The sequence below is a fragment of the Stenella coeruleoalba genome (assembly GCF_951394435.1).
Source record: "Stenella coeruleoalba genome assembly, chromosome: 12".
Lineage (NCBI taxonomy): Eukaryota > Metazoa > Chordata > Mammalia > Artiodactyla > Delphinidae > Stenella > Stenella coeruleoalba.
In genome coordinates this window covers 20,583,305-20,610,240 of record NC_137158.1, presented here as the reverse complement: position 1 = coordinate 20,610,240, position 26,936 = coordinate 20,583,305, and the positions used below count along the sequence as shown (strand labels likewise).

At 40.5% G+C, this 26,936-nt stretch overlaps 1 protein-coding gene across 16 annotated transcripts in view; it reads left to right on the top strand.

Moving 5' to 3' along the window:
* LOC307195083 (uncharacterized protein) overlaps positions 1-26,936 on the top strand; it is a 457,748-nt gene that overhangs the window by 405,846 nt on the left and 24,966 nt on the right. For 8 of the 16 annotated variants that reach the window (XR_013830716.1, XM_079938801.1, XM_079938800.1 and 5 more), the window contains 3 exons: positions 17,556-18,003; positions 20,645-20,782; positions 21,607-24,310. The gene's annotated coding sequence lies outside the window, so the exon portion shown is untranslated. Of the gene's footprint in view, positions 1-53; positions 95-17,555; positions 18,004-20,644; positions 20,783-21,606; positions 24,311-25,447; positions 25,582-26,936 lie in introns of those variants that run through there. The other 8 variants (XM_079938805.1, XM_079938802.1, XM_079938803.1 and 5 more) reach the window with 8 other exon arrangements.

The following is a 26,936-nucleotide window of genomic DNA, read 5'->3' as shown; positions in this document are numbered from 1 at the left end:
CGTGCCTGTGAGTGGCTGTGGCATCTCCTAGTCTTATTTGATCGTTTTTCAAGGGATCACCTGTGTTTCAAGGAACAGTTTGTGGAAAATCGTGCTTCAGGATGTGTTTCCAGTCTTGGACATTCACTTATGGAATGCCAGTTGTGGTAAGAACCGACCTCTAGACCAAAGGGAGAGAGTGACAGAAGTGAACGGACAAACGTGAGGGAGGGGCCTTTGGGTGCTTGGAGCCCGTTCAGCCTTTCCTTGTGAGGGAGGAAATGCCTCTATGCGTGTCATAGCATCCTTAGCGCTGCGAGGGTTCTGGGAGAGCACCTGACGAGAAGTCTCAGACCCTTCCCTCCCACGTGGCTTGCCCAGTGGCACACTGCTAGTAAACGGCACAACTCCGGTAGCACAGCTTCAGCAGATGCTCAGAGTGCTTGCAGTGGTAGGACTGCCTCATTCGTGCCCTCATGAAGTTTATGGTCAATGTCAGTGTCCACATTCACGTTGACTACTCACCCAAACAATTTGCTCAGAGCCATTTAATAAGAGATAAAAAAGAATTTGATTATAAAAACTATGCTTCTTCCACTAAGTTTTTGCAGTTATTCTAACACACATATGTGGGACAGGTATATACTTACATGAGACTATATATTCCCTTGTCTGGGCTTCTGTAGTCCTCTGATCATTTTGCCATTTATGGTGCTTTTGTTACTATGCCAATATTTCTGTGTGCATCTGTTCCTAAAGCAGGCTGTGAGCATCTCAAGGGCAAGAGCCATGTGTAGCGCACCTCCTTTTCCTTTCCCAGCTTCGCCTGGTACTGAGAGTTGCTCAGGGCACCTAGAATGACTGGTTCCCCTTGCTGATCAATATGATCATTTATTTTATAGATTATTCATTACAAAATTATACATTTACAAATGAAAGACATGGTTATTATTAGTGTGCTGTTTCTTTAATAACAAGAAGTCCCCTTATTAACTGTTTTGCAACTGGAGTTCTTTCTTTCTCTGTTATGTGCCAAAGCAGATAATCCTGGGCTAAGTAGCTAAGGTTTGTTTCTTAGAAAATTAGAATCAGCTCCAAATAACGCTGGCTACTGATGTCTAATATTTGAGAGGGGGGAAAATAATAGACGTAGAGATTTGGGGCAAATCAATGTTTTAAGGACATGCTGTACTTACTGACTTTATGACATCCTTGTCCCGTTGTTTATTTTTATTTATTTATTTACTTGCTCCCACCAAAAATGGAAGCCCTCAAATTGCACTGAAGAACCTCATGGGTCAGGCAGGTTCTTTGGATGGGAAGTTCCTTTCTGAGCTCCTTCTACAGTCAGGGGTAAACTCTGCCCTTTCTGGCTGGGAACCCAGCCCACAGGCTACAACCTGGTGGGCATTGGAGGGGTGGTTTTCCTTTGGAGGAAGCGTATTTTGCCTGTGCCTTGTCCATGTTAGAGAGGAACGGGGCATGCAGGGGTGTGTTTGTCTGCCTGACACATTTCACAGCGGAGGATGGTTCTTACAGCTCTCCACTCACCTGAGTGTCAGAGCTGGGGCTGATTCCAGGTTTTCCACTGGCTTCGCTACGGGGCTGACCTGGAGCCTTGCGATCAGTGTGCTGAGAAAATCAGCCGGCACGTCTCAGTGTGTGTATGTGCTCGCATGTGTTTCTGTGTGTTGAAGATGGGGGCTCTGTATCATCGCCAGAGCATCCGGCACAACACAAACATCTCCATGAAAAACTGTATCTCATCATTAAAGTTTTCTTCATTGTTCACAAGACCTATGTGGGAGCTCACTAATTCTTCACATATGAAGTTTGGGCAGTGGTCCTGGGGTCTTCTTGTTAGTAATCCACACTGGAAATGTCATTATAAACTGAAGACAGATGATACCACCCGCAACGCCATGTGTCTCTCATTTAGCTTCTTGCCATCCCATCGCAATTACAATCCATGGCCCCAGCTCCTTCTGGGAGTTGCCAGAGGGAGCGCCAGACCTGGCCTCATGGGGGCGAGAGGAGCATCCTTGCCTTGGGAGCAGGGCACGAAATGAATGACAAGCAGTTTTCAACGGGAATAGAAATCACCTCTCTCAGACCAAATCACCGAGCTCCAATCAAGGACCTTGATGACAAGTGAAATTAAATAAAACATGAGTGATGAAACACTGTAATATGTTTACCGTGAGCTAGTAGAGACAGCTGATAATTAACTGTTGCCCAAACAGTAACTTGGCAGTACATGATTGTAACCAGGACACAGAGCAGTAGTTAACTGAAAGTATTACTAAAGATCTTTGCATCTGTGAAGAAGCACGTGACCTTCAACAGGGAAAGGATACAGGCAAGCCATGGACCCTTCCAGGGCATCAACTGACTGTGGATCTGGGTTCTGACCTGTGCTGGGTTTTGGCTTGCGCATTCCTGTCCACCGTGGTAATGCTCTTTATGTGCTACAGTCCCCAAGCAAATGTCTCTGTGTGTTTTTTCCTGGGCTACCACCCACGGAATGTACAAAATCTGAGAACAAATAAATGCAGATGCGCACAATTTAAATGAGTTAAAAAACATGTTTTTATTATCTGCCCAGATTCTTACACTTAAAATAGTTTTGGTTTGAATCCTCTTCAGCCCCCTGGTTTTGTTTGTTTGTTTGTTTTTCTGAATTTGGAGCAACCCTGCAGCGAGGAAAGATAGTATTTAGAAAAGGAAACAAATTCCTCAAATGAATTTAAGCAAAATTCACATATAAAGAGAAACCAAGAAACTGAAAGGAGGTCTTGAAGATTCCCTGACTGCTTGTAGTCTCAGTTTCCTTATCTGTGAAATGAAGATCGGACCAGATGACCTGGTGGTCCCCTCAGCTCTCCTGCTTCCTGAACTATTACCAGAATCGTATTCAAAGAATGTGAGGAAGCTAAGGCCAAACACATGTGATTTAAACGTGATTCAGAAGTAGAAGAAATGATCATAAAATATTACCTCTAATCCAAATTTCTCCCGTGGTTCCCGGGACGCTTACACAGAGGCGATGGAGCTGCGCCCCAGAGGACCAGAATTTGGTTGATCAGATTCTTCAGCTGGTGCCACACTAATAAGTACCGAATCGTGTGTGCCCTTCTCTTTTTTTGGATTATATTATTTTCTGTCCTCATCCTATTCCCGTCCAACCTCATAAGCACCCATTCTTGTGTATGTCCTTGCAAATTCCATTTATTTCTGTAAAATGTGTATCCTTGAACAACACAGTGTGATTACGTTTTTAAAAATTTACATAAAGAATATTTGCTACAAATCTCATTCAGTTTTACTTCTTTCACTTACGTTTTTGAGATCTATTTATCTTCAGTATCTCAAAGATATCTACATCTTTGCATTGCTCCTCAGAGCAACTCTTGTGGCATTTGAAAAGAGTTCTTCAGATGAAAAACCATCCCTTTGAGGTGGTGGCCGTGGATGCCAGGAGAAAAAGGGCGCCTACAATCTGGGTCAGTTGCACTGACAGTGGTCATCTCCCCAGCTTGCCATCTTTAATATGCACGTCTTCTCTCTTGTGACATTTATTTTCTTCCCCACTCCCAGGGTGTGGTCTTCAAGCTGTCCACTTCTGGAATTTGCAGGTTTCACAATGTGGTACTACTTCTTTTGGTCTGTAGGTTATTTCTCCATATGAATGTGAAGAAAAGCAATATGTGACTGGCTGTTGTTGTTTTCTGTAGTGCGAAATAAAAAGAGTAAAAGGAAAATTTATATTTATCAGTGCCTCTGATCACTGCATAGTATTCTGTTGATTGAAAACATGCTCCACTTTATTCATTTCCTTATTGATGGAGTTTTTGATTGCCATGATTTTCATCCGTAACTCTGCAGAGAACATCTTTATACAAGTCTCCATGGGCATCTGCGTGAAAGTTATCACAGGGCATGTGCTCAAGAATAGAATCGCTGGGTCCTAGGATACGTGCGTATTCACATGCACTTATTGCTCTGAGAGTCTCTGCCGGAATGAGTGCAGACATCCACCCGTGGTCTGTGATGGTTCCTATTTTCATTCACCTTTGTATTATTTGACTCTCTAATTCTTGACAATCTGATGAGAGGAAATGGTTTCTTGCTGTTGTCTGGATGTGCATCCTCTGATTACTCTTGAGGTCGAGGAGCTATTACATACTTGACCGAGACCATGCTGTGTCCGCTACACAGTTCCTTTTCTAGACATAGGGGAAGGTTGCAGTTAACAGCTTCCATTGCAGTTAGGTTGTATTCCCACGAATGAGTCCTGGCCAGCTGAATGTGGGTGGCAGTGTGATTACTATTAACATGTATTATTTTCTGAGGGAGTCTCAAACTTGTTATTCTCACTCTGCCCTTTTCTCTTTCCTCCTTACACAACCAGGAGGGGTATGTTTGGGGGCAGTGGAAATCCATTCTCATTCTTGACTTAAGGAATGTGCTATTAGCAAACATCACAATCATTGCAACTCAGAGGTTGAGGGACCTGATAAAGTAACACCATGGAGCCCTTGCCTTATGAAGTCCCAGCCAAAACTTGACACATGAAGTATATGGGAAAATGTCTTATTTCTGAAGGTTTCATCCAGCTAAGGAAGTCTTCATGGAATTGTACAAAGATTCAGAGCTAAACAGAAGTAGTGAATTTCTGCTTTCAGGAAAGCGCTGTACTGTAACTATCTGAAGTTGTCACTCTGGGTCCTCAGAGTAGTGGTTTTCAGCCTTCCATAGAAGCCAACAAGTAGAAGGAATCTGACTTGAACTTTAATAAAAACATTATATTTATAATGCTCTATCTTAGCAGTGTACTCTTTAGAGAGACAGTATCTTTATTCTAATATGAATCAAGATATTAGGAGTAAGGAGGTGTGTGGTCACAGGTGAGAAGTTGTCCAGCCTATTATCTGAGTGGTTATGTAAACTGGAAGGTGTCTGAATGTTTCACTATATTAAGAAATATAATTTTTCCTACTTTTGAGAGGAGGGAATGACAGTCTTTCCCTTAAAATAACACAGTCCATTTTCTTTATGTTCTTGGATACACTTCATCATCACTATCCAACATCAGGCACATTTTTTGGCTTCGGGATCTATGATGGATCACATAGCCACTGACTGCCTCGTTGTGTGCAGCTAGCAATTATTGTTTTGTTCCTTTTGGAAGAGTTTTCATTGTCTTCAGTCTAAAGCTGGCATCACAGAATTACTGGAATGATTTAATAGTACATTCTTAAAGATTTAAAAATATATAAGGGCATGATTTTAGGTTCCCCCCCCAAAATCCACCCCCCTCCCCCGCCTCACATTTACATTAAATCGAAAGTAAAAAAAATGGGTCCAACTCTTGAGTTTTTTTCAACTCCTCAAATGTTTACATATTAGATTAATTCAGTCGTTTAGATGGTAGTCTCCAAATTCGGATGTAACATGCCAGTGGGTTAAATAAACAATCCAGAGGGCGCAGGAAGAAAGGGTTAGGACCGCTACTCATCTGTTGTTTTAATCTAAAAATGAGGAAAGTAATTAAGTACTGTTAGTGTTTAGTGCACGTATTGGCATTGCTTCCATGATCAGTCTGCCATGCTGCTGTGAGCAGGGTTTCCTAGGAAAGGCAGGTGTGCACTTTTATTATAAAGTTTGAACCCAACCAATTCTCACAAAATGGTCAAGAGGCTGAAAAAGATTCTTGGGAAGAAACGGTAAGATGAATGCAATCATAATGCAATATGCAAGCAGACCACAAGAAGACAGCAGAGCTGTCCCTTACCCCATGCTTAGCACCCTGCTCCAGTTCTGCATCAGTCCTTTCAGGAAGGAAAGCAAAGAACGAATTAGCTAATCAGATCTGACAGGAAGGTGAAGAAATGTAAAATTACCAAGAAGACCATCTGAAACGTGGATTTATAGGCGTTCACATTAATGATGATCCCTGCCACGAGCGTATATTGTGTCTTGAGATATTAGCTTAAAGTATGAAGCCATCATGATTATCAAGATATTTTAATGTTTTAATTGTTTATTATTTTCTTCATGCTATATTAACCCCTATGTCTTTCATCTCTCTCTCTGTGTCATGCACACTCACACACATATATGATAAACAAGTAAATATTTATATATGAAGCCTGTGCTCAGAAATTGCCTTAGGATGCCTGCTCAAAAAGGTGAAGAAGGGCTTCCCTGGTGGCGCAGTGGTTGGGAGTCCGCCTGCCGATGCAGGGGACACGGGTTCGTGCCCCGGTCCGGGAAGATCCCACATGGCCGCGGAGCGGCTGGGCCCGTGAGCCATGGCCGCTGAGCCTGCGCGTCCGGAGCCTGTGCTCCGCAATGCGAGAGGCCACAACAGTGAGAGCCCCGCGTACCGCAAAAAAAAAAAAGGTGAAGAAGTGGCTGGAGGATGGTGTGAATGGGAACGAGGCTTGGTTATGCTTCTCCCTACACCAGGTTCACTTTCCCCCCTGAGCATTTTTGTCTTCATGACTCCCGTCTATTGACGAAGAGCTAGTCTTACCCGGGGAGCCCTTCAAGCCTCCTCTAGGACGTGCTCCCGAGCGCTCCTGACTAGAGCAGGTGTAGGACTTACACTTGTTTCTGTCTGTCTGTTTTCCTCGGTGCTTACTTTGTTCTCTAGCCAAGAGTAGTATCCTCTGGAGCCTGAATGGCTCAGCTCCAGCATTCCCTGGCCAGGTAGCTGGTGGCAGGCTGCTTTCACGTTCTTTGCTGGAGGCTATCGAGACCTGGCAGTGAGGGGACTCATAACTCTGGTCACAAGTTAGCTTTGTTGATCATGAAAATGGAGGATTACAGCCAGATACTTCAGGAAGAAAGACAATGGCCAAGATCTAGTGAAAGGTCTTGCTCTAGTGAAAATAAGAGTGGATCCTTGATTAAAACACAGAGTGAGGTACCTTGGAAGGAAGCCCAAGTGTCGTATCAAACGTTGGCCAGGTCACCGCAGGATCTGGTGCCCGCAGAGTATCTATGGTCGACCGAGTGAAACTGGAAGAAAGAAGTGAAGGTAGGGTAACCCAGAGGCCAGGGGCCAAGAGGCTGGAGCCTACAAAGAGAATACTAAGAGGGTAGCTATCCAGGATCTGATTATTTTTCCTGACAACACACATTCTTTTTATTTTTACCATCTGAGTCCTCTGTTTTTCACTCTTCCTTGTTCATAGTTGGTTCCCGAGGAGCAACCAGACCCTCAGACCCATGTAAGTCCTTTGGTAACCGACTTCTTGGTTGGACTCAGACCCTTTGCCTTCCTTTGCTTTCCTCACCTTTCCACCTGCCTGGCCAGGCATCAGAGTTGTACTGCGTGGGACCTAGATGCCACCTGGGCACAAGCTGGCATGTAAACTAAGGAAAAGAATGTAGTTTTCTTTCTACACCTTCATTCTATGACTTAGAGGGAATCCGCAAGGCCTTCCCCAGGATTGTTGAGACTATGTAAGAGACTTTTGTTTTCATGCTCACTCTTGACTCTGAGCTCTTGGTTCCACAGAATCAATTCAGGTTAGGGGTTTTCCTTCATACTATTAGGTACTAGGTTTTCTTAACTATGGAAACCAGACAGTTTTGTTTTCTTTTCCGTATCACACACATCCCCTTTATGAGATCATTGTTTGCGTGGCAGGTGGTACAGAGAGTGTGGACAAATGGAGCTGGTATTCTCGTTCCCCAAATCCTCTTAGCTGTCGCATCACTAGGACTTTCCCACTGACTGTGCCACCTCACAGAATACCTCTGTCTCCTCTCTACCTTCTCTCTGATTCCTCTTGGAAATAACCAAATTTCTGTGTTTTTGATTGATACCAATTAGGCTGTCCTTAGCATTTAAACCCCACCTCCAAACTTGGCTCCTTTGAGATATCCAAACTGTGGAAGCTTTTAAGAACTGCTTGAAAGATCGGATCAGAAATCTTAAGTCAAGGAGCCAACTTCATCTTCAGATTGTAACTTAGGCGTGGAGCTGGGTAAAGGTTTCTCAGGTTTCAAGGACACATCCAAATTCTGCATTTGGAATTGTGTGGAATAAAATACACTTACTGAGCCAAGGTCATTTCTAGGCAAGGAGGCTGAGTATAGATGTCCATGAATCACTATTGCACTCCCCCAACTAGAAAAGCAACTCCAAGTTCATGATGGATGATAGCATCATCTTCAACTGAAGGTCTGGCACAAGATCTTATTCAAAGGGCAGCATATCCTTAGGGGAAAAATGGAGAGTTATGCAAACACACCCAAACTGTCTGCAAAGGGAGCTTTATTCATCCCCAAATGCTGTATTTCACTGATTCTGAGATGCAAACTTTTCACCTTTTTAAGTGGGATGCACCTTACAATTGCTGTTAATCAGGCCGTGGTTTTGACATAATTGCTCAGCCTGTGCGTGTTCATACTTGGTCATAGCTGTTCATGTTGCTATCATTTCCTGGAGTTATGTGTATGGGTGATGCTAAAAAAGGTTGAGTTTAGTTGTTTTTTAAAATGTCCTCAAAAAAATTACACCATGAATCGGCACTGAAGTTTTAGTATGCACATAGAAAGACACAGGAACAGAAAAATATGATATATAATGAAATCTATACCTCAGATGAGTCTCAAAATAGTTTTCAATAATATACAAATGTTAAATGATTAGAAAATAGTGTGTCAGTTTAATTGATGGTATTTTTTCTCTTTAGTGGAACATAGAATAATGATTTAACTTAAATTTAATGGAATATAGCAGTAATGCTACATGTGCCTTTCCACTAACCTTTTAGGTGAAGGAAGTAGACAACAAAAATCTATACCTTATTTATCACAGAAATTGGCTTGAAATCCTTGAAAACTTTGATGGAAAAAGTAACCTCAACATCCCATTACTGTTTCTTTCAGATCACAGTACTGGATTTTGTATAGCCCATAAAAATACCCTCTCTCACCAGGTAGCTCTAGGTCTCCCCTTCCTACCCCCATCGTGGTGTGTCATACAACATACCCACCTCCAGACCACCACCCCTTTCCTCCTGGATTAAGATTGTTCCATTTTTAAGTGGGTGAGGATAAGTAAGAACATCCAATTTAGTGGGGTGATTAGTGGTGTGATAAAAAGCTGGGTAGCAGTTAGTTTGAGGAATTAAAATGTTACCGCTTCTTTTCATGGTTCAAGGCCAAGGCTGAACAGCTTCGTGGATTAGCATCTGCTAGATGTCTCCCACCTGGAGCTTATACTGTAAAGCAGCACAGCCAACACACCAACACTTACCATACAGAGACTACACCTACGTACTTTCATTACACTTTAGTGTTACTTCCTTTTCTACCCCTAAGCGTGGACAAAAGCACCAATTTTGAGATGATGATTTTTCACCCGCTGCCTTCCTACTGCTTTTTCCTGCCATGAGTCGTTAATGAAATGGCTGAACACTTTTACTTTCCTGGTTCAAACCTGTCTCATTTTTTTCCCTGAACAAGTTTTCCCATCAGCCAGATCTCTTTCTGGCTAGTCCTAGAGAGGAGTTCTGTGCACCTGAATTTCTTAGGCTTTTTTGGTCACCTAGCAAGATCACATGTTGATATCTCTGCATGGCAAACATGTCTCTTCTCCTCGGCTTAAAGGTGGAAGCAAACTAACAGCAAGAACTCTATCACCAAGTATGTCAGAGTAATCGATTCAGATGGTAATTTAGTTCTTTTCCTACATATATTCTCCCTCCCCCAGCCCTTTGTCCAAAGAAAGTTTGGTTGCTAAGAGAAACTATGCCTACAGTCTTGGGCTCTTCCTGTCTTTTGTAAACACCTGAACTCATAGAAGAAACGGAATGTTTCTAGAAGGCAAGGGAGGGAAGTGCCTAAGGATAGGAAGACAGGAAAGAGGAAGATATCATTCCCCAGCTTGGGAAAGGTAGAAAGGTGTGCAGATACTTCAACTAGTGGGCGTATTTGACCCTGATCAGTCTCTGGGGAAGTGGCAGAAGCTCAGAGGGAAAGGCCAGGCACACCTAGGGAGGCTGGATCCCCTGCGTGGACCAAGGAACAGCCTTGGCAGACATTCCTGTGCTCTACACGTAGCCCATCAGCAAATTTTCCCTGGACGGCGGGGGAGCGTACAGGCATGGACGGCTGAGGATATCCATGATGACAATAGAGTAAAGACTAGGCAACCTCCCCTATCTGCTGGGTACCACTTAAGCCTCCAGATTCTCATGAGGCTATCAAGGAAAAGGAAGGAGCCCCAACAGTGACCAAGACTTAACTTCCCACTAGCTTATATTCCCAAATATAACATCAAAATACATGACAATGGTGATAAACTGGAAAAGGAGTGCCAAGTCCCTGAAATTAACTGGATGTGAAAGAGAATCAGTGTAGAAGAAAAAGGGAGTGAGAGATTGAAAGCAAGAATCTTTAAGAGTACAGATTTTATTTTTATTTTTTGGAAATAGAGGATTTTTTAATTGGAGTATAATTGCTTTACAATGTTATGTTGGTTGCTGCTGTACAATGAACTGAATCAGCTCTATGTATACATATATCCCCTCCCTCTTGAGCCTCCCTCCCACCCACCCCCATCCCACCCATCTAGGTGGTCACAGAGCACCGAGCTGAGCTCCCTGTGCTATACAGATTATAAATAAAAAATGGGCCAGATGGGGACCTCATATTAGTTAATTTTTTAAAAAATAGAGAAATACAACATTTCTCAGTCACACTTGTGTTGCTATAATAATATTCTCCCTGATATATAGGAATTTTTATAGTTAGATAAATTTCTAGAAGGTGGGCTTTGAATCCTAGAAACATTACCAGTGGAATACACGCATTGGGCAGGTGTTTATTTTTAACGGGCACAACACTAGTTTCCTAATCTCCTCTCCAAGTAGAAAATTGCGTGCCATAGCCAAGAATTAGCCCGATCGATATTCCCTGAAGAATTTTTGTCATTCGCTTGGATGGTGAAATTGTGTGTGCACTGGTAAAGTGGCAGATGGTGTAAAAAATATAACACCAGAATATACTACAACTGTGAGAAACTGGAAAAGGAGTGCCAAGGCCCTGAAACCAACTGGATGTGAGAGAGAATCAGTGCAGAAGGAAAAGGGAGTGAGAGATTGAAAGCAAGAATTGTTAAGAGTACACATTGTAAGCAGAAAATGGGCAACACTTGACTCCATATAGTTAGGGCAGAAAACAATTTGTCACGACAGATTCACAATGAGTAACTACTGTGATCAAAGCAGGTACAATATTATGAACAATTTATCAAAGGATGACCTATCCATGCCTTCGTGTATTTATTCACTCAGAGAGGGATTACATAGAGGGTGGTCCTGCACACAGACAGCTCTCTCTCTCTCTCTGTTTTTTTGCATGTATACTTTTTTAATATTCCATCTTATAAACTCATTTTGATACCAAAAATGCTATAATTACAAAATGTAATGATAAACAAGTCGTACCTATTATTTAATTGGTACAGCAGGTAGCTGCTTTGTCTATTTTTCTGTGTCTGATGTTGGTCGTAGTAAAGTTGACTCTGGCCTCATCTATATCAGGGTTTGAAACAACAAAGCTAAGTGCTTACAGATGATTGCATATGTCAAAATCAGTAATTTAAAAAATTAAGTAATATCTAAATTATACACTTGGTGCACAACGCATGCAAGGAAACATAATATACTTAAAGAACTTATACGCTGCTCTGTTGTCTGCAACTTCCTTATTTTAAAGTTTGAATCCTGGCTCAGGTATTTATAACTTGTGTGACCTTTGGCTGATTTCTTAACCTCTCTGCACCTTGATTTCCTCATTTGTGGAATGGAGATGCAAATAATATTTATGTCATTGAGTTGTTATAAGGTTTAATGGAGTTAATATTTGTAAAGCACCCAGTGAGCGCTATACAACCAGTGCTCAATTAAATACATACACTCCACATATATTTGTTTCTCCAAGGTTTAAACCACTTCTTTGTGCACCATAAGGATGCCAGAATAGTCCCTGTCCTCAAGGAGGCTTTACAGAGAAAAAACTGGAACTGTATACAAGTCTGAAATCACTACTTCAGGAGAGCTTGGAAAGTAGCTCAGCAGACACAAAAAGACCATAGAACGATAAGCATACTGTAGCTCTTCTAGGGTGACAATGTAAAAGGACTTCTGGGTTAGTCTAGAATGTAGGAATATAGAAGCTTTCCTTCATGACTAGCTGTTCTCCATTGCCGTAGAAGTTGGAAATAAAACCAGGTGAACTGATGTTATTTCAAGAGGATTTTAAGCTGGTGAAGAAAAGTTTCCTGGCAGAGATGATAGTCACATGTAAGAATGTGTGACATTCGTGGGGGGGGCGGGGAGGTCTTAGTATAAAAAGGCTGCCTCTCACAGCCCTGCTCAGTCAGCAATAAAACAGTGGAAAATGCATAATACATCCATTTTCATATAACACCTGTGAACTTATTGCTATCAGTTCATTTATGAGTCTCAGTAATCTTACCCGCTACAAAAATTGGAGCAGAGTACAAGTTTTGGTAATTTCAACTTCAGATGTACTTTCTTAACTATCAGGTAGCATTTAAATGTCATTTTTATACAATTATTTTTACTGTGAATACTTAAGTAATGCATGCTTGGGAAACATCACCTCCCCATTTTCTCTCTGGATGGACTGAATTAATCACTATAGGAGAAGAATTACAGCATCCTCCAATTTAGATCAAATAATGTTCATGCCATTTCTCACAGAGGGAAAGAGATTTACCTTTTGCCTCTCTATAATCCACTTAAAACAAATCAACAGAAAAAGTTGTTAGGATAAAACCTTTATGCTGGGTTCATATACTGTTAGATTTCATGCAGAGCAGCAGGGCAGGAAAGGGTCTTAGAGAGAAGCAGAGAGAAGAGAATTTGGAGGCAAACACATTAGGAAAACACCACCACTGTAAGTGATTTCCACCCGAGTAAAGATAATGATAAAGAAATAAGTAGGGCTTCCCTGGTGGCGCAGTGGTTGAGAGTCCGCCTGCCGATGCAGGGGACATGGGTTCGTGCCCCGGTCCGGGAAGATCCCACATGCCGCGGAGCAGCTGGGTCCGTGGGCCATGGCCGCTGAGCCTGCGTGTCCGGAGCTTGTGCTCCCGTTGAAGAAGAAATAAGTAAACCAAAGCCTCACAACAGCCAAAGAAATTACAGTAGGACAAGTTTAAAAACAAAAATGATGATGAAATAAAGAAGAGAAATTTTATAAGGACAAAACTATTTGTGAGATGTGTTTTTAATGAAACAGAAATTGCCAAAATGCCTCTCTTTTCTGAAATATCAATAATCATTGAGAGATGACCACACGGGAGGGGAGACATACAGGAATGTCTGGATCCTGCTTGGCACAGGGTATCAGTTCTCTAAGGCAGAAATGCCAGTACAGTACTGTTTTCATGAAGAATCTGAACACTGGATTTGTTTTCCTGGGAAGCCTGGTGCCCATTCCAGCAGCCAAGGAGTTCAACTTTCACCTGCCTTACAGAAAATTACTCTGCTTGTGCATTTCGGAGTTTTATGAGTGGAGCCACCTAGAACTAGATACATCCTTATGGGTTGCTTCTCCACTGCCTTTGTATCACCAGAGTCCAGCCAGCACTGGTGGGTGTGTGTTGTCACCACCCACAGAACACGGGCATGCCCACAGAACACGGGCATCCCTCTGTGCAGCCTCTCCTAACTATGGCCCTCAATGTCAAACATATCCCCTAAATTCACATCCTGAAATATGCATGAAATCCAGAACAGTACAGGCTGGAAAATTTTAAGAGTTGTTACTCTTTTTAAAAATTGAAATCCCTTGGCTGTTGAAAAGGTAGGATTGGGGTGTTAGTGTGAGCTGGCATGCTGAATTAATGGAAACTCAGTCCGGGAGTTTGAAAGTTGTGACGAGTTGGTGGTTGGACCATCTATCTCTGGGAGCCAGTTTCTTGGATTTCACTTTGTAATGCCCAATCCATATCCCCACATCTCTTTAGAGCCTATTATGGACTGAACATTTATGTCCCTTCCAAGTGCCTGTATGGGAGCTCTAGCCCATAATGTGATGGTATTTGGAGATAGAGCTTTCTAAGAAGTAATTAAGGTTAAATGAAGTCATAAATTGGGGTTCTAATCTGATAGGATTGGTAGCCTTATAAGAAGAGGAATATGAGAGCTCCACTGGTGGCGCAGTGGTTAAGAATCCGCCTGCCAATGCAGGGGACCCGGGTTCGAGCCCTGGTCTGGGAAGATCCAACATGCCGTTGAGCAACTAAGCCCATGCGCCGCAACTACTGAGCCTGTGCCCTAGAGCCTGCGAGCCACAGCTACAGAAGCCCGACCGCCTGGAGCCTGTGCTCCGCAACAGGAGAAGCCACCGGAATGAGAAGCCCACGCACCACAACGAAGAGTAGCCCCCGCTCGCTGCAACTAGAGAAAAGCCCACGCACAGCAATGAAGACCCAACGCAGCCAAAAATAAATAAATAAATAAAATAGGAACATGAGGACACAGAGAGAAGGGGGTTGTCTGTAAGCCAAAGAGAGAGATCTCAACAGCACCCTACCATGCTGATACCTTAATCTTAGACTTCCAGCCTCCAGAACTGAGATAATAAATTTCTGTTGTTTACACTATGCAGCCTGTGGTATTTTGTTAAGGTAACCTGGTCTGACGAAGACAGAGCCAGGTTTACCTAAATCTAAATTCTAGTCCTGAAACAGGCTAGCTGTGTGACACTAGGCAAGTTGCTTCCCCTCTCTGATCCTTAGTTTTTTCATCTGCAAAGTGAGAGTGATATGAATCTTTTACAGGAATGTTGTAAAGATTAAATAAACTGATATACTTACTGTGACTGACACATAGTGATCAGTAGTCAACAATTATCGTTGTCATTTATTATCTGAAAATGTTACAAAAGCCTTTTTTCCTCCTCCAAAAAAATCTGAAACCATAAATTGTTTCTTTAATTTTAATAGAATCCTGCCTTGGCAAATAAAAAATTAAATCCTTTCATTTTAATAGAATTCTGATTTGGCGAATACCAAAAGCCTAGGGAAAAAAAAAAAAAAGGCCTGATGTGTGTTAAAGAAACTGTGTTTACTGATTTCCTGACTTATTCACTCAATAAGCATTTAATGAGGCCTGCTAGATGCTTTGGGAGATGGAAAGGATTATGGTTAACTAGTAGTCTCCGACTTATACCCATGAAACTTCTAAAGTTATACATAGCAATGGAAATTTACATGCTAACAGGAAAGGTACTGATGGGAATGGATGAAGAAACCCAGAGGAAGAGGGGGAGTCAGGTAGGGAATGCTGGGCTTCTGGGGGCTGCCTCCCAAGAGGGGCGAGCCAGGGACTGCAGGTCTTGGGAGTGAGCAGGCAGAGAGCCATGAGAGACAGAGGGACCCCGGCTGTGAGCACCAGCCTGCTTGGGCCTGGAGTGGGATGTTTAGCACAGGCATGGTGTCCTTGAGTTGTCTGCAGAATGTGTTCCTGGTTCTTGGTCTAAGATGAACTGGAGAAGATGAAGAGACGAAAGAGAAGGAATGAGCCATTGACCAGCAACTGTGCGAGGCACACTCTGCCCCTCTGCCTGTGGGATAAGTAATTGACATTCAGGTGACCCTGGGAGGAATGGAAAGTAGGCGGCCATGCCCCGCATGAAGGGAAAATGCGGGGCAGTGGGTGCCGGGAGATTTTTTTAGGTAGAATGCATGGGGCTTGGGGCTTGGCACTTGGGTAGAATGTCAAAAGCGAAGGAGAAGAGGGACCAAAGATAACTAACTGGTTTCCACTTGGGATACTGGGAAATGTGGTTCTGATGAAAGAGAATGGAGAAATGGAAAAAAACAAAAACCAAATCCCTGGTTTTGGAGGGGAAGTTGATGAATTCGGTTTTGGTTTCATAAGACCTGTATTTCTGGAAAGAACCAAGAAATTCTTTCAGATAATAAGTTATTGATATACTGATTTCCAAAGGCAATTCCTCACATTCTTTTTCATTCTTTCTGTGTCTTGACTTTTCCCCTCTTATATTTTCCTTAATTGTTATGACCTTGTTTTCATGACTTATAAATCTCCAAGAACAAGTGGACCTATTTTTATTTTTTTCTTAACATACTCTTCTCCTCATGTTTGTTAGCAGCAGAAGCCATTGTGGTTTTCTAAGACACAAAACCATTCCACAGGAAAAAATTTAAAACTTCATTGTTAAACAAAGATGGATAGTTTTTCTTCCAGTCACTATTCTCCAAAAATGTCCCATTATAAATAGAGTTGTTTTTTAAGCATGTAAACACTGTGTCTGTCAAGAATGTCATTCTCCAATCAAATTTTTAAAATGATCAGTGTCAACTTTTCTCCTTTATTTTGGGAAAGGAGAACATAAAACTATCTTTATTTGCAGATGACATAATGGTCCATATAGAAAATGCTTAGGAATCCATAAATATTCTAGAATTAAGAGTTTATCAAAGCCACAGGATAACAGGTCAACATACACAATCAATTGTATTTGTATGTATTAGCAATAAATAATTGAAAATTGAGATTTACAAAATACCAATTATAACAGCATCGACAATATTAAATACTTAGGGATATATTTAACAAAATATGCCCAAGACCTGCACCATACTGGTGGGTCAGAAGGTTCATTATTGTAAAACTATCACTTAAATTGGTGATACTTCCAATAAAAAGCCCCAGCAGGAGTTCTTACAGAAACTGATGTTATTTCTAAAATTTGTATGAAAAGCAAAAAACCTAGGATATGCAAAATAATTCTCAAAAAGAGAAAATTTAGTGACTTATTCTATGTGATTTTATTTTAAACAGAAAAATTATGAATAACTAGGATTAACAGAATGATGAGTCACAACATTTTAGAGAGACAGACCTTTCCATTTACCTAATGAGTATTTATTATAGCTGATTTTTTTCAGACAGACTCAAGGCATTTTAATGAAAGTGAACAGTCTACCCAGTTATTGCTGATTTTTTAATGTCATCTTTTCTTATATGTATTATTGGCCCTTGTATTAAAAACATTGTTAATCTGTTGCCATGTTATTTTCTGTACTGTTAACACTAAGATAGACATTCAGACCATGGTCAGAAATACTGAATCATTTTAGAAAATAAATACACCTGATTACATACAGGTAAAAGGTTAAGATGGGGTGGCAATTAGATGCATTAATTTAGAAATTGGCATTAGAAGAGAGTGGGGAATTGAGAAGCAAATTCATTCGTTAAGAAAGAGTAATGGTGAATTAAACGTGGCACGGCATTCCCATATTCTTTCTGCCAGGAGAAAATCAGACTGTTTAGTTTTCCAAACTATGATTTAACAATAGTGTCTCTCCTTAGACAGTTGTGTCTAAGAAGAGAAAGAATAGTTACCTCACATGGTCATTCTATTTTTGCATTTCAGGTCAGTTCTGTTCTTTTTGCATATGTGTCATTTCATTGATCATCTTTCTTCTTTGTCAGTTTCTGTGGATTTCTCCCCCACCATTCATATATTTTATTCTTGCTCTCCAGGTGTATGTAACAGTGTCCCTCCTTCAAGCCATCTGATCCCACTGATTCATCAAATGCTCAATGGCCTCTGCGGTGTTCCGTCTCTTCAAAGTGTGAGTCAGCCTCTCTAACTCTGGATTACTGTCTAATTTGATCTGGTCAGTTCTGAAGGTATTAGGTAATATTAGACCCATCTCCGGCCCCATGGAATTACATATAATATCTCTCCCCTATTTTCTGCCATGCCAAAAATCAATGTATAAGAAAGATGAATAAATCATTTTTCCAACTGTAATAAGATCATTGCATTTTAATTACTGAGCCAGGAGAATCTTTCCTCGGAGCAGATGTTGAACCCAGGTCATCTGGGAGAACACCAGGCAAACTCACCAATATAAGATGACCGAAAAGCAGCCTGTGAGGAAAGATCCTTTTACAAGATTTTAAGCAGAGGTCTTGTAATTAAAAGGTAATTACTATTGTTCATGTATTTATTTTTTCATTCATTAGTATTTAAGGATGCTTTATAATTTTCAAACTTAAGAAATGAATGGGAGTTATCTGAATTATTTCTGATTTAAGTTCTTTTTGTGCCATGATTGTCCTCAGTCATTGTTAAGATTTGGTTCTTAGACATATGCAGTTATACATGGGCTCATTTCCAACTCTGAATTACTCAGTCATGGAGCTGGGTAAGGAACTGTGATTATGGAACAAAGGAAAACATTTTGTGCCTAATGGTATAGACAGGATAAACCTTTATAAATATTTAAGACATCAATCCTTAAGGCGCACACACAGTCATTTTTATTACTGTACTCTGACTAATAAAACAAATTTCTTTTGTTAAAAAGCAGTACTCTTAAATAATATACATTAACCAAATTCACTCAAAAGTCTAGAGCTCAGAAAAAATTAATTTTTTAAGTAATACTATGCTTAAATATCTAGATTTTTCTTGTATAGAAAGTAGCAAGTAACTTTACTCAATGCTACCATGGTAATTTTATAGTTGTCTCAAAATAGTTGATAAACATTTCTGTGATGTTCAAAACATAATCTTAACATGTGTTTATTACACTTGAAATAGGTCCAAATGAAACTCAGAAAGCAATCCCGTTCCTCCTTAACTATTTGTACAATGGATCTGGAATAAGTTTTAGAATGTTTTAGGAAAATTGAAACATTTCACACATACAGTACTGATTCAGGATACTTTTATATAGGAAACATATGTACATAACTTGTATTTATTAAACGGGCATTAGAAACGAAACTCTCTGATTAACGTCCCCAGGGAGAGAATAAGCAAAGCATTTCTCCTTCTATGAACACATTCTTTGGTGTCTCCCTCAATCTCTTCTCCCCTTTTCTCCACCCCTACCCCAAGTAATTCTAAATGCATGTGTGCACGCACGCACACACACACGCATGCACTCACACTCAGTCACATATCCTTCATTGCTGTGTGGAAAGGGCAGTGAAACAAAGAGGTCATGTTGAAACAGGACAAACAAGGAGGAGATAAAAAATGAAGAAAGGGTTAAAAATGGTCTAATTGAACAGCATTCAAGAAGGAAGGAATACAGATAGAAACAAGATGAAAAGGAATGCAGGGGGAGAGGTAGAGGTTCCGGAAAGAAGTTTAAAAAGAATAAAGAGAAAATACGAATGAGATATAAGAAAATGTTGAGGAAGGAAAGTGATGCACACAAATGGATTATAGAAGTAGATGAGAGAGAGACAGAGACAGAGACAGAGAGAGAGAGAGAGAGAGAGAGAGAGAGAGAGAGAGAGAGAGAGAGAGAGAACCAAGGGGATTAAAGATCAAATGCAGGGGGAAAAATCAGAAAAATTAAAAGGCTGAAGATACCAAGAGTATTAGGAGACAGAGAAAAATGTTGAAGAAAAAAGATATCTGGGGGAAAAGGGGGCTTAGAAATACAAACTCAGAAATATAAATGTATCTTAAAAATTAAACACATCATGTTTTGTAATAGGAGTAAAAGAGAGCTTTTACTCCTATTCTGGTGTTGTTTAAAAAGTAAAAAATAGAAATTAGCAAAGCATTGGGCCTTCAAGCTGTAACTCTGACATGAATAAGTTCTGTGGCCACCACAGGACAGTGCTTGGTGGCTTGGTTTCCTTGTTCACAGAGTGGAAGAGGACATCAGTTGTCCTCTTAGCGTCCTTTCCACACCAAAATTCAACGAAATAAAACAGAGCCACACAGTGAAGTAGAAACGAATTTTTAAATTAAAATTAATGTTTGGAGTTTGTTAGTTTATCTTTCTCTTATTGAAATTTATATAACTGCACTTCTAGCAGTTGCTGACAGGTGCCCTTGGCACACTGCGTGGCCAGCGTGGTGCTACAGGGGACAGGCTGACAGATTTGTACATAGGATTCAACTTTTCTGGCACTGTTGTCTCATTCTACTATGGATATTCCAATCTCTAGAAAGCCACTTTCTCTCATCGGTTGTATGTGGAGTATCAGGATCAACTTTGGGTCATTTCTAAGGTCAGAGCTGGGGTTGGGGAGTGTGGCATATGGAAGTGCATCGTTTCTTAGCTGGGGATAAAACCACCGCAAACTGGGAGTGGATGAAGATTGATAAGGAGCCAGGAGGAACAAGGAGAGAGCCAAGTAGGAGTCAGAGCCGCTCCTAGGTGTGTAGGTGTAAGTCTTCCAAGAACTTGACTAGCTCCCAAAATCATGGACCTCTTCTTCAATTAAAAAATAGCTTTTTCTTTTTTTCTTTATCATTATCAATGCCTTTAGAATCAATTGCCCTTAAAACACGGTTTAAGGTAGACTTGGCAGGAAATGTCAGCAGCGTTACCTAAGCAGCATACCCTGATTCGTAACAAGCTCACTTTGGATTTCTTTAGAAATAGAAGCTCAATGTTATGTCATCATCGGTGGAAGACATTTCAGTTTCAAGCTCTAAGAGGGAGAATCTGGGAGAACAACAACTTTTAAGAAATGCATAGGAGGGAGCCTCTCTCATACCTTTACGGGGTTTCCTGGGAGCTGGAAAAGGGAGACTTTACATCATCTTGCTGGGCTAAAACTTCCTCTTGCTTCACTTACATTTTTCTTTTAAGGCACAGGTCTTTTTTGTGGTCCACGGAAGGAAACCCAGGCTCCTTTGCGTTTTAAGCCTTCATTCGGCATCCCAGTCCAGTGAGAAGGAAGAGAATCAGCCTCAAACCCTGGACAGGGTCTCCTTGGCTGCCTTTCAAGTGGGTGATGCCTTCAAGCCTTTAGGAATGGATGTAGTGTGGGCTTTCTTAGTCTTTTACGCAAGTTTCTGACATCCACAGCAGAGCCATGAAAACCTTCCTAGTTTTATTCCATAGCCTGATTTTGGACCTGCGAAATGGAGGCTTTGAACAGCAGCCACAGAGCGCTGTTCTGCCTTGGAGGGTGGGAGGTGGAGGGAGCCATTCCTTGTCTTTGGGAGCTGGAGAAGGGCTGCCAGCACCCAGCTGGGGCGAAGTGGGTTTGTCGGAGTTCTTACTCATTTGCTCTCCTCCAGTAGCTTTAATAGGAAATACGAATCTAAGCCCAAACACGTAATTCAAGCTGAAAAAATGTGTTGTGCCGACACCGGCTTGGGCCTCCTGGGGGCCTTCTAAGACCTGAGCATGTGTGATGTTGTAGCTCAGTGATGGGCCTCCACTCATCAACATGAGAGGCGGGAATCAAGCCATTCAATCATTTTGACCAAGATTTGACCTACGTAAAATGCATCCAAGTTTGCATTTTAAAATATGTGCTTACTTCAAGGGAATAGAAACAATATTGTTTACTGAGGCCTTTGCCAATTGTCTGGAAAAATAAAAGCCTAGTGGTTGATCATTTGAATTGCTCGGTTTTAACCTGGACCCAAAAGGAAAAGGAACTTCCAAGGGTTTGCTGGGCAAGGGGTGGGAGGAGGGGGCAGGAGGACGGCCCAGATAATTATGGTGGTTTTTGAAGAAACCTATTTTGTAATTTGTTAAGAAAAATCTTTTAATAGAAAATCCCAAGAGTTCTTTTAAGCATTCTTTTTCTTTCATTATAGTTCAGTTCATGTCGAGCAGCTACCTGATTGGGCTCTGTCTCCAGCCCTGCCTCCTGTGAGTTCTTGAAGACATGGAAGACACGTCTATCGATGTCAACCATAGAAGACATGGTTGACAACCTTGGGGAATTTACAATCCCATACAAGAAAACAGCCAACAAAAGGACCAAGATGTTTGGATGTTTGCAAGGTGACTTCAGGATCATTTATTATTCTGTAACCCGGCAAGGATCATATCAGGGCCTACTTCATGCGCGAGGTGGTGGCACGAGGGTTAAAATGAAATCATACGAAAAGAACTTAGCACCATGCCAGGCACACTATACGTACTTAAAAATATTATCTGTGACATCGTGAATATTATAGTTATTATGCTACATGACAGGTCTTTTTTCTTGGCTTCATCAGCCTGAGACTGAAATAGTCATAACAACAGAAATGAAGAAAATATTTCCCTACGTTGATCTGAAGAACTGGGGACCCTCCTAGACCTGGTAAGTCCCTACTTTCCCATTCAAGCTGCCTTGACTTTCTCAAAGGTTGACTCTCACACTCCAGCCCACCCCGCCTTCACCAGTGGTCTCCAGCATATCTAACCCTCTCTTCACATGGACTTTTCTGTTTCTCCCTCTAGGGGTGAGTCAATCTGCTTAGAGCAGGACCATCCAGCCACCTGGGTCCCCCACTGGAATAGCTCTATTTCTTCCATAGTTAAGAACGAAGTATGTTTGCAGATGGCAAAGACCATCATCATTCACTTTTAGCTGTATTTCATCACTTTAGTACTAATATTGAATTCGTTTCTTGCCTAATCTATGCAGACTTCCTGGGGACAATAGTCTCCTAAATGAGTTTTGAATTTAATCTGACTATTCCTGGCATAAAAATCTATAAAAGAAAGGAAGCCAGGAGATTTATGAAGAAACAAATGCAGAGGGTAATATACGGGCTCCCCACCCTCAGGGGCATCCAGTGGGGCTCAGAGCCTTCATGTGTGTGTTTACCAAGCAGCCCAGGTGATCATTCTCAGTGAACTTTGAGACACATTGGGAGGGAGCTGTCAAGACAGGACAGGAGGCGGAGAATGGGTCCAGGACTTTGAAGACAAGAGCTCGGAATTTGAATTTGCTGTGGTGGGCAATAGGGAAACACTTAATTATAACCAGAAGGATCATGAAATCCACTGACTGTCATACTTCCTGCTTGTCAACTCACATGGTAGGCAGAAGGAGTCTGTTTTAAAATATTTTATAGAAATACAAATGCAAACAATAAGGGCCAGTCCTTTGCAAACTTTGAGGAGTTATAATACTCACTGCTGGCAAAGATGACTTTCTGCATTACATTTACAATATAAATTAGTACAACACTTTTGGAAAGCAATTTATTAATACACAGAGCTATTAAAATTTCTTGCTCTTTGACCCAGTAATTCCACTTCCAGCAATCTAATCCAAAATGTAAAACAAGCCATACAGTTGAAGATTCATCACAGCACTGTTTATAACAGTGAAGGGTTATGCAACCTTTAATATGTTAAATATGTTGACACAGAAAAACACTTAATATATAACACTAAGTGAAAAAAGCAGGGTCTAAACCTGTATGTTTGCAACTATTTAAAAGCATCTTTAGGAAATAAAGGACCAGAAAAAATATATAAAAATTATAACCATTGTATTTAAGGAGGAGGATTTTATTTTTTTCTCTTTTCTTCAAACTTTAGGTCGTAAGATTACCTTACTTCCTGATTAAAAATAAAATTATAAAGTCAGTTTGCTTTAAAATTAGCTTATATCATAACTCATTTACTAACTATAAATTCAATTTATATTCTAAAACTTCTATGAACCAGTGCCATACTTTTCATGATTTCCTGGAAATGGAAATAAAACGAGAGAAATGTGAAAGCTTTGGTAACTTTGTTATGGAGACAAATTAGTGGACAGAAATCAGCTTTATTTTAGTTTTATCTGGATCTAAACTTTCTCATAAAATAACTCAATATTGCTGAAATGAAGACAATTGAGTACTTTGGAGAGACAACTCAGTTATATTCATAGAGTAAACTTTCTTTCCTGGACCTACAGCTTATTACATTCCTGGTGCTTTGGTGTTTTTTCTTTTCTTCCTTTTAATTTTTTTTTAATAACATTCTATTAGGAAAATTTTTAAAACATACAGAAAAGTTGAAGAATTATGGAATGAATCACATACACACACCACATAGGTCCAAACTTAGCTTTAATTTCTCACCAACTGATTAGTTTATTAGAAGAAAAAATCATATATATACAATATATATATTTGTTTCTAAAATCTAAAATATAGTTCATGTTTTATCATTAATGTGGTAGAAATTGAATGCTAGGCACTTGCAGCTTCACTACTAAAACAAAAAATGTCAGATATTTGTCAAGTGGAAGAAAAAGATATAGAAGGTTTGTCTGAGCTACCACCTTGGAAGCAAATTTTCCCTCAGAATTTTCTCCAACAGGGCAGCATTCTTTCCTTCCTTACCTCAAGGGGCTCCTCTCTACTTGTGGAATCCAGCACTGTCTTCTGTATAGTATTTGCATTATGGAATCCTGTGGTTAATATTTTATTACAGAGGTTAACATTTTACCTTCAGTGTATGATTTCTGTGCAGCCAAATACTATGTTTAAAGTGAATTTTCCTCCCATGGAAGACACATCTTTTAAATTATAACATAAACAAGAAGGGAAATAATTCAGTTTGCAAAGTTGGATTTCTGTCAGTGTTTTCAAGAATACATATCGATGTTCAAGAAAATTTTTTTTTTTTTTTTTTTGCGGTATGCGGGCCTCTCACTGTTGTGGCCTCTCCCGTTGCGGAGCACAGGCTCCGGACGCACAGGCTCAGCAGCCATGGCTCACGGGCCCAGCTGCTCCGCGGCATGTGGGATCTTCCCGGACCGGGGCACGAACCCATGTCCCCTGCATTGGCAGGTGGACTCTCAACCACTGCGCCACCAGGAGAGCCCTCAAGAAAAAATTTTAAAGTGATATTTGCCTGAAAACCTGAACATCTGGTGAGGCAGTCTTTAATAGTGCAAAGAATTTGTACTTCAGCACCCCACAGCTCTGAGTTCAAAGCCCCATTCTGCCATTTCCTAGCTGTGTGAGCCTGGAAAAGTTACCCCACTTCTCTGGACCTTCCTTAAATTGAGTTAATAAAATCTACATTGCAATCTTTTTATGCAAAGTAAATGTTTAGTACAATGTTTTGCACACAGTAAATGTTTTAGAAAGACCATTTTTATTACTATTATTGTTTTATTATTATATAATTACTTGACTTTCTAATTCTCCCCTCATTTATGTAATGGAAGCAGTCACATCTAATTAACAAGAGTATTATGAGCATGAAATGAGGCGTGTAATGTTCTTTGCAAATTTCTAAAGATCCATGTCATTAATTTAAGATGATTGTTTCTATTATTATAATGGGATGATCCCCAACTTATCAACTGCAAGTGATCCTATCAAGGTCGCTGATGTCATCATTGCTAAATCCAAAGGTGACTTTGCAGTTATGATCTTTTGTGACCCCGTGGCTGTTGAGCCCCCTTGGCTCCTTCAGCTGTGGCCTTTCTTTTGCTTCTAGGGCCCTGTACTCTCCTTATTTTCCTCTTGTCCCCTCTGGATGTTCCTTCTCAGTCCATCTGTGACTTCTCTTCCACTAGAGCTCCTCAAACATTGGGCTTCCTTAGGATGTTGTCTTCTCTTCAAATTCTACTTGTTCTGATTGATGAGCTCACCTACATCTTTGTCTTCCATTGCCTCCTTGATGCTGACGACCCCTGTGCCTTATCTTCAGCCCAAACCCATCCTGAGCTTCAAAGCCAAACATCCAACCACCCACTGGCCCTTTCCACCTGGACATCCCACAGACACCTCAAGCCCAGTGTATTCAAATGGGCCCTGGTCCATTTGGGCTTTGAAAGGCATCACCATTCACAGATTTGCTCAAGCCAGAAACCTCAGGACTGTTTTCGAATTCTCCCTTTCCCTCACCTCCCATGTCCAATTAGTCATTAAGACTTGTCAACTCTTCCTCTGAAATAGCTCTCGAAATACACATGTATATGTAAATCTATATTCGTAAATATAAATTAAACTTAGAAATGTAGGACTCTGTGCTATAAGAGAAGCTTGTCTCCCCCTTTAAATGGAAATGTTGGTAGTATTAAAAATAGAGCAGCAAGCACTCATTATGAAAAGATCTTGTGGTTACCAGGGGTTGGGAGAGCAGAGAGAGGAGGTATTAGTCAAAAAGCAGCAAGTTTCAGTTATACAAGATGAATAAGGTCCTAGAGATCTACTGCACAGCACAGAGTGTATACATATACATATACAATATAGTATAACAGTACCATATTGTATACTAGAAAATTTGCTAAGAGAGTAGATCTTATGTTAATTGTCTTATCACTAAATAATAATAATTAATAAAGAGGACAGGAGTAAACTTTTGGAGGTGACATGTATAGCATAGATTGTGGTGCTGGTTTCATGGGTGTATACTTATTTCCAAACTCATCAGGTTGTACACATTAAGTATGTATAACTTATTTTTTTTGGAGAGTTAGAATACCACATAGGTTATTTTATTTATTTTTTAAATTAATTTTTATTGGAGTATAGTTGATTTACAGTGTTGTATTAGTTTCTGCTAACACAACAGCTGATTTTGTTAACACACAACTGATTCACAGCTAAGTGAATCAGTTATACATAAACATATACCCACTCTTTTTTAGATTCTTTCCCCATATAGGTCATTACAGAGTACTGAGTAGAGTTCACCCTGCTATACAGTAGGTTCTTATTAGTTATCTATTTTATATACAGTAGTGTATATATGTCAATCCCAATCTCCCAATTTATCCCTCCCCCCCACTTCCCCCTTGGTAACCATAAGTTTATTTTGTACATCTATGGCTCTATTTCTGTTTTGTAAATAAGTTCATTTGTACAACTTCTCATGTCAATCATACTTCAACAAAGTATAAGAAAAGAAATGATCCAGACTGTTGGGAGATACTAAATAATTCTAAAGATAAAACGGTCAAATACTGTCATTTGTATCTATAAGGATAAGAAACGCTATGCTGTGTGGCAGGTTATAATGTGTGAATTGAATGTGGTAGTGACATATATAAGTAAAATGGCAGAGATCTAATCTGAAAAAACTGGGTGTGAATCAAAGGGGCTGCAGAATCCAAATGGGAAATGCAGCAGATGCCTTTTGCTGTCACTTTAGAGCTGCGGTGGCTTAGCACGCGCTTTCTTATTCCACTTGGCCA